The sequence below is a fragment of the Calliphora vicina genome, chromosome 1, assembly GCF_958450345.1.
Source record: "Calliphora vicina chromosome 1, idCalVici1.1, whole genome shotgun sequence".
Taxonomy (NCBI): Eukaryota; Metazoa; Arthropoda; class Insecta; order Diptera; family Calliphoridae; genus Calliphora; species Calliphora vicina.
The window spans coordinates 15,595,329-15,609,100 of NC_088780.1; positions in this window are offsets into that span (position 1 = coordinate 15,595,329).

The following is a 13,772-nucleotide window of genomic DNA, read 5'->3' on the forward strand; positions in this document are numbered from 1 at the left end:
TATGAAAATCAAGTAAAACATAAAATTGGCTATAAATCAGTAAATAGTGGTCCAAATGGAAAAAGGACGTTCATCTGTGATCACTTATATTTTCAGCCAAAAATCGTTTTTTTATATGAAAATCAAGTAAAACATAAAATTGGCTATAAATCAGTAAATAGTGGTCCAAATGGAAAAAGGACGTTCATCTGTGATCACTTATATTTTCAACCAAAAATCGTTTTTTATATGAAAATCAAGTAAAACATAAAATTGGCTATAAATCAGTAAATAGTGGTCCAAATGGAAAAAGGACGATCATCTGTGATCACATTAAATTTTAACCAAAAATCGATTTTTATATGAAAATCAAGTAAAACATAAAATTGGCTATAAATCAGTAAATAGTGGTCCAAATGGAAAAAGGACGTTCATCTGTGATCACTTATATTTTCAGCCAAAAATCGTTTTTTTATATGAAAATCAAGTAAAACATAAAATTGGCTATAAATCAGTAAATAGTGGTCCAAATGGAAAAAGGACGTTCATCTGTGATCACTTATATTTTCAGCCAAAAATCGTTTTTTTATATGAAAATCAAGTAAAACATAAAATTGGCTATAAATCAGTAAATAGTGGTCCAAATGGAAAAAGGACGATCATCTGTGATCACTTATATTTTCAACCAAAAATCAATTTTTTATATAAAAATCAAGTAAAACATAAAATTGGCTATAAATCAGTAAATAATGGCCCAAATGGAAAAAGGACGATCATCTGTGATCCCTTATATTTTCAACCAAAAATCGATTTTTTATATAAAAATCAAGTAAAACATAAAATTGGCTAAAATCAGTAAATAGTGGTAAAAATGGAAAAAGGACGTTCATCTGTGATCACTTATATTTTCAGCCAAAAATCGTTTTTTTATATGAAAATCAAGTAAAACATAAAATTGGCTAAAATCAGTAAATAGTGGTAAAAATGGAAAAAGGACGTTCATCTGTGATCACTTATATTTTCAGCCAAAAATCGTTTTTTTATATGAAAATCAAGTAAAACATAAAATTGGCTATAAATCAGTAAATAGTGGTCCAAATGGAAAAAGGACGATCATCTGTGATCACATCAAATTTTAACCAAAAATCAATTTTTATATGAAAATCAAGTAAAACATAAAAATGGCTATAAATCAGTAAATAGTGGTCCAAATGGAAAAAGGACGATCATCTGTGATCACTTATATTTTCAACCAAAAATCGATTTTTTAGATGAAAATCAAGTAAAACATAAAAATGGCTATAAATCAGTAAATAGTGGTCCAAATGGAAAAAGGACGATCATCTGTGATCACTTATATTTTCAACCAAAAATCAATTTTTTATATGAAAATCAAGTAAAACATAAAATTGGCTATAAATCAGTAAATAGTGGTCCAAATGGAAAAAGGACGATCATCTGTGATCACATCAAATTTTAACCAAAAATCAATTTTTTATATGAAAATCAAGCAAAACATAAAATTGGCTATAAATCAGTAAATAGTGGTCTAAATGGAAAAAGGACGATCATCTGTGATCACATCAAATTTTAACCAAAAATCGATTTTTTATATGAAAATCAAGCAAAACATAAAATTGGCTATAAATCAGTAAATAGTGGTCTAAATGGAAAAAGGACGATCATCTGTGATCACATCAAATTTTAACCAAAAATCGATTTTTATATGAAAATCAAGTAAAACATAAAATTGGCTATAAATCAGTAAATAGTGGTCCAAATGGAAAAAGGACGATCATCTGTGATCACATCAAATTTTAACCAAAATTCGATTTTTTATATGTAAATCAAGTAAAACATAAAATTGGCTATAAATCAGTAAATAGTGGTCCAAATGGAAAAAGGACGTTCATCTGTGATCACTTATATTTTCAACCAAAAATCGACTTTTTATAAGAAAATCAAGTAAAACATAAAATTGGCTATAAATCAGTAAATAGTGGTCCAAATGGAAAAAGGACGTTCATCTGTGATCACTTATATTTTCAACCAAAAATCGACTTTTTATAAGAAAATCAAGTAAAACATAAAATTGGCTATAAATCAGTAAATAGTGGACCAAATGGAAAAATCGACTTTTTATAAGAAAATCAAGTAAAACATAAAATTGGCTATAAATCAGTAAATAGTGGTCCAAATGGAAAAAGGACGATCATCTGTGATCACTTACATTTTCAACCAAAAATCGATTTTTTATATGAAAATCAAGTAAAACATAAAATTGGCTATAAATCAGTAAATAGTGGTCCAAATGGAAAAAGGACGTTCATCTGTGATCACTTATATTTTCAACCAAAAATCGACTTTTTATAAGAAAATCAAGTAAAACATAAAATTGGCTATAAATCAGTAAATAGTGGTCCAAATGGAAAAAGGACGTTCATCTGTGATCACTTATATTTTCAACCAAAAATCGACTTTTTATATGAAAATCAAGTAAAACATAAAATTGGCTATAAATCAGTAAATAGTGGTCCAAATGGAAAAAGGACGATCATCTGTGATCACTTATATTTTCAACCAAAAATCGACTTTTTATAAGAAAATCAAGTAAAACATAAAATTGGCTATAAATCAGTAAATAGTGGTCCAAATGGAAAAAGGACGATGATCTGTGATCACTTACATTTTCATCCAAAAATCAATTTTTTATATGAAAATCAAGTAAAACATAAAATTGGACGTTCATCTGTGATCACATTAAATTTTAACCAAAAATCGATTTTTATATGAAAATCAAGTAAAACATAAAATTGGCTATAAATCAGTAAATAGTGGTCCAAATGGAAAAAGGACGATCATCTGTGATCACATTAAATTTTAACCAAAAATCGATTTTTATATGAAAATCAAGTAAAACATAAAATTGGCTATAAATCAGATGAAAGTAAAACATAAAATTGGCTATAAATCAGTAAATAGTGGTCCAAATGTAAAAAGGACGATCATCTGTGATCACATTAAATTTTAACCAAAAATCGATTTTTATATGAAAATCAAGTAAAACATAAAATTGGCTATAAATCAGTAAATAGTGGTCCAAATGGAAAAAGGACGATCATCTGTGATCACATTAAATTTTAACCAAAAATCGATTTTTATATGAAAATCAAGTAAAACATAAAATTGGCTATAAATCAGTAAATAGTGGTCCAAATGGAAAAAGGACGTTCATCTGTGATCACTTATATTTTCAGCCAAAAATCGTTTTTTTATATGAAAATCAAGTAAAACATAAAATTGGCTATAAATCAGTAAATAGTGGTCCAAATGGAAAAAGGACGTTCATCTGTGATCACTTATATTTTCAACCAAAAATCGTTTTTTATATGAAAATCAAGTAAAACATAAAATTGGCTATAAATCAGTAAATAGTGGTCCAAATGGAAAAAGGACGATCATCTGTGATCACATTAAATTTTAACCAAAAATCGATTTTTATATGAAAATCAAGTAAAACATAAAATTGGCTATAAATCAGTAAATAGTGGTCCAAATGGAAAAAGGACGTTCATCTGTGATCACTTATATTTTCATCCAAAAATCAATTTTTTATATGAAAATCACGTAAAACATAAAATTGGCTATAAATCAGTAAATAGTGGTCCAAATGTAAAAAGGACGATCATCTGTGATCACATTAAATTTTAACCAAAAATCGATTTTTATATGAAAATCAAGTAAAACATAAAATTGGCTATAAATCAGTAAATAGTGGTCCAAATGGAAAAAGGACGTTCATCTGTGATCACTTATATTTTCAGCCAAAAATCGTTTTTTTATATGAAAATCAAGTAAAACATAAAATTGGCTATAAATCAGTAAATAGTGGTCCAAATGGAAAAAGGACGTTCATCTGTGATCACTTATATTTTCATCCAAAAATCAATTTTTTATATGAAAATCAAGTAAAACATAAAATTGGCTATAAATCAGTAAATAGTGGTCCAAATGGAAAAAGGACGTTCATCTGTGATCACTTATATTTTCAGCCAAAAATCGTTTTTTTATATGAAAATCAAGTAAAACATAAAATTGGCTATAAATCAGTAAATAGTGGTCCAAATGGAAAAAGGACGTTCATCTGTGATCACTTATATTTTCAACCAAAAATCGTTTTTTATATGAAAATCAAGTAAAACATAAAATTGGCTATAAATCAGTAAATAGTGGTCCAAATGGAAAAAGGACGATCATCTGTGATCACATTAAATTTTAACCAAAAATCGATTTTTATATGAAAATCAAGTAAAACATAAAATTGGCTATAAATCAGTAAATAGTGGTCCAAATGGAAAAAGGACGTTCATCTGTGATCACTTATATTTTCAGCCAAAAATCGTTTTTTTATATGAAAATCAAGTAAAACATAAAATTGGCTATAAATCAGTAAATAGTGGTCCAAATGGAAAAAGGACGATCATCTGTGATCACTTATATTTTCAACCAAAAATCAATTTTTTATATAAAAATCAAGTAAAACATAAAATTGGCTATAAATCAGTAAATAATGGCCCAAATGGAAAAAGGACGATCATCTGTGATCCCTTATATTTTCAACCAAAAATCGATTTTTTATATAAAAATCAAGTAAAACATAAAATTGGCTAAAATCAGTAAATAGTGGTAAAAATGGAAAAAGGACGTTCATCTGTGATCACTTATATTTTCAGCCAAAAATCGTTTTTTTATATGAAAATCAAGTAAAACATAAAATTGGCTAAAATCAGTAAATAGTGGTAAAAATGGAAAAAGGACGTTCATCTGTGATCACTTATATTTTCAGCCAAAAATCGTTTTTTTATATGAAAATCAAGTAAAACATAAAATTGGCTATAAATCAGTAAATAGTGGTCCAAATGGAAAAAGGACGATCATCTGTGATCACATCAAATTTTAACCAAAAATCAATTTTTATATGAAAATCAAGTAAAACATAAAAATGGCTATAAATCAGTAAATAGTGGTCCAAATGGAAAAAGGACGATCATCTGTGATCACTTATATTTTCAACCAAAAATCGATTTTTTAGATGAAAATCAAGTAAAACATAAAAATGGCTATAAATCAGTAAATAGTGGTCCAAATGGAAAAAGGACGATCATCTGTGATCACTTATATTTTCAACCAAAAATCAATTTTTTATATGAAAATCAAGTAAAACATAAAATTGGCTATAAATCAGTAAATAGTGGTCCAAATGGAAAAAGGACGATCATCTGTGATCACATCAAATTTTAACCAAAAATCAATTTTTTATATGAAAATCAAGCAAAACATAAAATTGGCTATAAATCAGTAAATAGTGGTCTAAATGGAAAAAGGACGATCATCTGTGATCACATCAAATTTTAACCAAAAATCGATTTTTATATGAAAATCAAGTAAAACATAAAATTGGCTATAAATCAGTAAATAGTGGTCCAAATGGAAAAAGGACGATCATCTGTGATCACATCAAATTTTAACCAAAAATCGATTTTTTATATGAAAATCAAGTAAAACATAAAATTGGCTATAAATCAGTAAATAGTGGTCCAAATGGAAAAAGGACGATCATCTGTGATCACATAAAATTTTAACCTAACATCGATTTTTTATATGAAAATCAAGTAAAACATAAAATTGGCTATAAATCAGTAAATAGTGGTCCAAATGGAAAAAAGGACGTTCATCTGTGATCACTTATATTTTCAACCAAAAATCGATTTTTTATATGAAAATCAAGTAAAACATAAAATTGGCTATAAATCAGTAAATAGTGGTCCAAATGCAAAAAGGACGATCATCTGTGATCACTTATACTTTCAACCAAAAATCGATTTTTTATATGAAAATCAAGTAAAACATAAAATTGGCTATAAATCAGTAAATAGTGGTCCAAATGGAAAAAGGACGATCATCTGTGATCACATTAAATTTTAACCAAAAATCGATTTTTATATGAAAATCAAGTAAAACATAAAATTGGCTATCAGTAAATAGTGGTCCAAATGGAAAAAGGACGATCATCTGTGATCACATTAAATTTTAACCAAAAATCGATTTTTATATGAAAATCAAGTAAAACATAAAATTGGCTATAAATCAGTAAATAGTGGTCCAAATGGAAAAAGGACGATCATCTGTGATCACATTAAATTTTAACCAAAAATCGATTTTTATATGAAAATCAAGTAAAACATAAAATTGGCTATAAATCAGTAAATAGTGGTCCAAATGGAAAAAGGACGTTCATCTGTGATCACTTATATTTTCATCCAAAAATCAATTTTTTATATGAAAATCAAGTAAAACATAAAATTGGCTATAAATCAGTAAATAGTGGTCCAAATGGAAAAAGGACGATCATCTGTGATCACATTAAATTTTAACCAAAAATCGATTTTTATATGAAAATCAAGTAAAACATAAAATTGGCTATAAATCAGTAAATAGTGGTCCAAATGGAAAAAGGACGTTCATCTGTGATCACTTATATTTTCATCCAAAAATCAATTTTTTATATGAAAATCAAGTAAAACATAAAATTGGCTATAAATCAGTAAATAGTGGTCCAAATGGAAAAAGGACGATCATCTGTGATCACATTAAATTTTAACCAAAAATCGATTTTTATATGAAAATCAAGTAAAACATAAAATTGGCTATAAATCAGTAAATAGTGGTCCAAATGGAAAAAGGACGTTCATCTGTGATCACTTATATTTTCATCCAAAAATCAATTTTTTATATGAAAATCAAGTAAAACATAAAATTGGCTATAAATCAGTAAATAGTGGTCCAAATGGAAAAAGGACGATCATCTGTGATCACATTAAATTTTAACCAAAAATCGATTTTTATATGAAAATCAAGTAAAACATAAAATTGGCTATAAATCAGTAAATAGTGGTCCAAATGGAAAAAGGACGATCATCTGTGATCACATTAAATTTTAACCAAAAATCGATTTTTATATGAAAATCAAGTAAAACATAAAATTGGCTATAAATCAGTAAGTAGTGGTCCAAATGGAAAAAGGACGATCATCTGTGATCACATTAAATTTTAACCAAAACTCGATTTTTATATGAAAATCAAGTAAAACATAAAATTGGCTATAAATCAGTAAATAGTGGTCCAAATGGAAAAAGGACGATCATCTGTGATCACATTAAATTTTAACCAAAAATCGATTTTTATATGAAAATCAAGTAAAACATAAAATTGGCTATAAATCAGTAAGTAGTGGTCCAAATGGAAAAAGGACGATCATCTGTGATCACATTAAATTTTAACCAAAACTCGATTTTTATATGAAAATCAAGTAAAACATAAAATTGGCTATAAATCAGTAAATAGTGGTCCAAATGGAAAAAGGACGATCATCTGTGATCACATTAAATTTTAACCAAAAATCGATTTTTATATGAAAATCAAGTAAAACATAAAATTGGCTATAAATCAGTAAATAGTGGTCCAAATGGAAAAAGGACGTTCATCTGTGATCACTTATATTTTCATCCAAAAATCAATTTTTTATATGAAAATCAAGTAAAACATAAAATTGGCTATAAATCAGTAAATAGTGGTCCAAATGGAAAAAGGACTATCATCTGTGATCACATTAAATTTTAACCAAAAATCGATTTTTATATGAAAATCAAGTAAAACATAAAATTGGCTATAAATCAGTAAATAGTGGTCCAAATGGAAAAAGGACGTTCATCTGTGATCACTTATATTTTCAACCAAAAATCAATTTTTTATATGAAAATCAAGTAAATCATAAAAGTATAGCAGTATTATTTATTAACAATGATTAATAATAAAATAAAAATTAATTTATTTTAATCGGTTTAATCCAGTTATACCGTTAGGCAAATAATTAAACAAAATTATTATGAATTACTTTTATTAATATATGAACAAAGAGAGACAAACTGACTCACAAGTTTATTCTTCCTACGTTGTGGGTAAATACTTATACTGATAATCCAGAAATAGTCAGACAATATGGCTCGTACTGCTAACTATAGTGTTTTGTAGTAGATTTACAGCTTAACAACCCCACAAGTTTTCAATATTTATTTAATGTTTTTAAAGGAAATTTTGAAAAAGTTGATAAACAAATATTTGTTAACAAACTAAGATATTTTCGATTTACCTTAGGAACACATGTAAAAGATATAAATAAAGGGTCTTTCATTAAAAGCTTCCTATTTTCGTTTTTTTTTCATTTGAAAGATCTATTGATGCCTATAGCGCTCGTCATTAACTGTAATGGCCCGGCTAATTTTGTTCTCAATGAAATATTCACACAAAACAGTGACTTTTTCGGGATTTATTGGAAGCTCGTGGATCTCATGTGGTTTGGTATCATCCCAAATTCCAATATTTTGTTTGTTGATGTGCACATTCATCCAGAAATGGCCTCATAGCTGAAGATGATTTATTGATGAAATCAAAGCAGATGTAGCTTCAACAATATGACCGCTATCAACTGTCAAAGTTGGGCCCCTTTATATTTTTAAATAAATAAAATACTGAAAAACATAACAGTTTTTTTCCCTTGTTTTATTGAAAAATACAACTCTGAATGTGTTGAGTAGTTGTTGTATTTCAGTACTGAGTACTCGAATACTCAATACTTTCTCAAATACAACTCTATATTACACTATGGAGTGGTTGGTTTAAAAGTTTGAAATCCTTTTAAATATACAATAAAAATTCTTAAATAATAGAGAAACAGTTAATGTTTAACAATCGTTAAATATCAACACATTTTGTTAATGATATTAAAAACAAAAATTTATTTGTTTATTTTGTTTGTTATTGTTTAAACTTTATTGTTTGTTACTGCTATATATTTTAATGACAAGCAAGTGTAAACCAATAATGTATGTATTTTTTACTTGTTTATTTTACAATATATTCCAGCTGTTTGTGCTTGGGTTTAACTCGCCAATGATGCTCAGTTAAACTTAGTTTATTACAAAATAAACAATAAGTGAAAACCACAAATTTTTGTTTAAGCTAGGTTTAAACAGAGAATGTAGATTATCTTATTATTATTAAAGTTCTTTCTTAATTATTTTCAGATCTTTGACAAAGAAGAATTTGTCATCTTGAATATGTTTTATTTGGGAGCGTATTGGGATTATGAGGATTCGGTAAGTCCATATAAATAATATTTAATTATTCTGGCTTAAGCTTAGTTCTACAGTTCTTCTTTAGCAATCTTCATTTTAACTCTCTATGGTTGTGAAATAGAATTGTTTATTATTACATGTCATAATTGTAAGTTCCAAATTATCCGGCCTCAGCAATATTCAGTTCTTCCCCAGAACTCTAGTCAAGGGTGTTTTTTAAGACCGATAGAACTTTAATTTGTAAAAAATAATATAAAAAACACAGTGCAACACGAAAAAAATACGGAAACCACTACATGATAAAAGACCAAAAAAAAGAAACGTGTCTCCCAGTTTTGCCCAAAGTCATGCACGTTTTTTTTTATGGGCCCCCAAAGATTTGGGGCCCCGGTGTCAGTTTTGCAAAATAGTGATCATTTTCTCAGGCTCATATCTTGCAAACAGTTCGGAATTTTGATTTACTCTCTGAGGCAAAGTTGTAGCCCTTGTCATAAAGAACAAAAATTGTGAACAAATAAAATCCAAACAACTTCATCTTCAAGATCAAAATTTTTTTTTGAAAATTCGAAACTTGAGTATTTCATTAAAATAAAAATATTCTTAAATTTTCTCTAATTTTAATTGGTTTTCTATATTTGAATTAAAATTTTAAGAAATTTTTTTCAAAATTTTAATTTTCGAAATTAGTTAATTTGGTAAATATTGTTACGTTTTAACCTTTTCAAAACGCTTGGTTTATTTCCCTTAAATAAACCGGATACTTTTTATTGCAAATAAAAGCCGTTTAGTAGTTTAAAAATTGTAACAACTCTTTATTTATTAAAAATGTACAACAATCACAGAATTAAATAGCCAATCAATGTTTTTTATACAGGTTTATAAATTCTCAGAATTACAGACACAATTTATAATGTACACGAATTTACTTGAAAAACACAACACACTTTAAGGCACTCAGATGATGTTTATCCGAAAAGCGTCTCTGATAAACTCACTAACGACTGCAACCTCTGTCACTATTTATAACACTGCATTACCATCTAGAAAGCTCTTTAGTCAAAGTTCGAATATTCTAGATCATACGCCATCTGTTGTGTACTTTCTACAATGTTCTTTAACTGATTATTCGAACTCGAATACAGCGTTGCCAACTTACAATCAAATCAACTGAAAGCTTTTATTTAACAATGCCCACAGATATGTTACAGTTTGCTATTTCAGCACTGTTATTTATTTGAAAGCATTATGCTACTTTTAAATCAGCCGTTAAAATCGTTATATTTGAATTCAAGTACAATTTCGTAACAATATTAATGGTTTTACAAAATGTGTTTAGAATTTCTTTCGATTAATTTCGATGGTATTTTAAATTCGAAATTATTTAAAATTTTGTAATTTCTTTATACTATATCAACTGCTTATTCAAAATTACAACTATTTATGGCATTTACGAAAATTCGAAATTAATTTCGAAAATACGAACTCAATTTTGAACTTATTTTTTAGGTACGAAAATCATTTAAAACTTGTGTATTTCATTAAATTAAAAATATTCTTAAATTTTCTTTAATTTTAATAGGTTTTCGAAATATTCAAAATTAAAATTTTAAAAAATTTTGAAAATGTTTGTCAAAATTTAATTTTCGAAATTTGTTAATCTGGAAAAAACAAGGTTTTAAAAATGTGTTAGGAATTTCTATTTCTTATAAGAAACTACAATCTTTTTAAACAATTTCCAAAATTCGAACTTAATTTCGATTGTATTTTAAGTTCGAAATTATTCATAAATTTAACATTTTGTAATTTCTTTATACTATATCAACTGCTTATTGAATATTACAGCTACTTATGATTTTTTTGAAAATTCGAAATTAATTTCGAAAATTGTGAACACATAAAATCAAAAAAAAAATCATCTTCAAGATCAAAATCGCAAAAAACTTCGAAATAAATTTAGAAATAATTTTTTTTTAAGCTGCCTAAAAGTATGCTTTAGTTTTTAATTTAATAGTTTATGGCCCAAAACACTTAATTCCTTTAGTTTTTTCTTACTAACTTACATTGACCTAAACGGTGTTAAGAATCATTCCTAGGAAGTTTATATGTTCTAGAAAGTTGTTTATAAGGATCTTAGGTACATTTTTGTAGTTGATTGTTTCCTTGAATTTTGAACGGTTTGCTACCTATGGACCTAAATAGGGAAAAAATGGTAAAAAAAAATCTAATTTTTTAAAGTTTTTTTGCGATTTTGATCTTGAAGATGAAGTTTTTTTGATTTTATATGTTCACAATTGTTGTTCTTTATGACAAGGGCTACAACATTGCCTCAGAGAGTAAATCAAAATTCCGAACTGTTTGCAAGACATGAGCCTGAGAAAATGATCAGTTTTTTGCAAAACTGACACCGAGACCCAAAATCTTTTGAGGTGTCCGTATATGGTTATATTTCCATGACTCAAAAAATTACACAGAGTGTAACTAAGTGAGAATAAATGACAGATATGTAAACTTCAAAAAACCGCATTCAAAAGATACGCTATCCATTGTATATCCCGCATTTTTAAGTCATACACTCAATATTATTTTTAAGTCTTTTTTAATTTATTTTTTATTAAATTTAATTTTGTGTCAACCAATAATTTTGTGCACAAATATTTTAAAATTGAGTGATGCATAAAATTGAAAATTTGTCAATATTATAAAAGTGATTTAAATTAATAACATAAGTGTTTTGTCCAATGTCCTTCTTCTTAATTCAACATCCATAATTTTATTTAAAACCACTACTCTATGACTCCAAAGGTTCAATTTAAAGTTCATTTTAGGCTTTTTAAACATTAAACTAAACATCAAAGTGAAAAATTAAAAATTAAAAATCCAGACACACTCCATTTAACAATAAACGTATGTATTTTTAAGTATCCACTTGTTTTTCATGTACTTTTCAACAAAAAAAAAAAAAAATGTTAATTGATTGTCTCAATAATTGTATCATCATTATTTAAATATATATGTACGTTTTTATTTATTATTCTTTATATCGTGTATTAAATATTATTATAATATTTATTACAGCTACCAGAGCTAAAATCGGTCAGAGTCAAAGTCAGTTTAATTTTTTATGTTTTTTCAATATTAGTTTTAACACTTGTTGTCTCCGCCATTTACTTACAATTTGATGATGGGTTGCAAATAAATGGCACGAGTTATTTTAACGCATCACATACAAGTGCTAAATAAAATTTATGTAGAACAAACTATAAATGAAACTTTAATTTTTAAATATCTTTGGATTTATTTAACATTTATTTGATTTTTTGGATTTTTTATTTCTCCAAAAAAAGAACATAATTTTGTTTTTTTTATTCTCTTAATTATATTAAATACTTAAGTGTAAAACATTTATTTGGATTTAATTTTTTTTTTGGTTTTTATTACTTCACATTTAATTTGTTAACTTTCATTTAATAATTTGTTTTTATAATTTCTTTTTTTCATATAAAATTTTAAAACAAAATTGTATTTTATATATTTGAGCAATTTGCCAAAGTGTTTCAGATTTTCTCTTGGTAAATTAAAGTTCAATTTTTTTATAACAATTATCCTTTAATTTAATACTTTTTAAGGTGGTTTACATTTTTTGTTTAACATATGAATTTCAAAATTTGCTTTAATTAAAAAAAATTAAAGGTTTTAAAAATGTGTTTAGAATTTCTATTTCAACTTTTTTACACAATTTCGAAAATTCAAACTTAATTTCAATTGTATTTCAAGTTCGAAATTACACAAAAATTTAAAATTTTGTAATTTCTTTATACTATATCAATTGCTTTTTCAAAATTACAGCTATTTATGACATTTTTGAAAATTCGAAATTAATTTCGAAAAAATTAACTCAATTTTGAACTTATTTTTTAGGCACGAAAATCATTTAAAACTTGAGTATTTCATAAAAAAAATATTCTCTAATTTTAATAGGTTTTCGAAATTAAAATTTTAAGAAATTTTTTTCAAAATCCTCATTTTCGAAATTAATTAATTTGGTAAATATTAATAGTTTTACAAAATGTGTTAAGAATTTCTATTTCTTATACGTAATTACAACTTTTTTACACAATTTCGAAAATTCGAACTTAATTTCGATTGTATTTTAAGTTCGAAATTATTCAAAAATTTTAAATTTTTTAATTTCTTTATAATATATCAACTGCTTATTCAAAATTACAGCTATTTACGATTTTTTCGAAAATTCGAAATTAATTTCGAAAATACTAACTCAATTTTGAATTTATTTTTTAGGTACAAAAATAATTTAAAACTTGAGTTTTTCATTAAAATAAAAATATTCTTAAATTTTCTTTAATTTTAATGTTTTCAATATTCGAAATTAAAATTTTAAGAAATTTTTTTCAAAATCCTCATTTTCGAAATTAATTAATTTGGTTTTAAAAAATGTGTTAAGAATTTCTATTTCTTATATGAAACTACAACTTTTTTACATAATTTCGAAAATTCGAACTTAATTTTGAATTTATTTTTTAGGTACAAAAATAATTTAAAACTTGAGTTTTTCATTAAAATTAAAATATTCTTAAATTT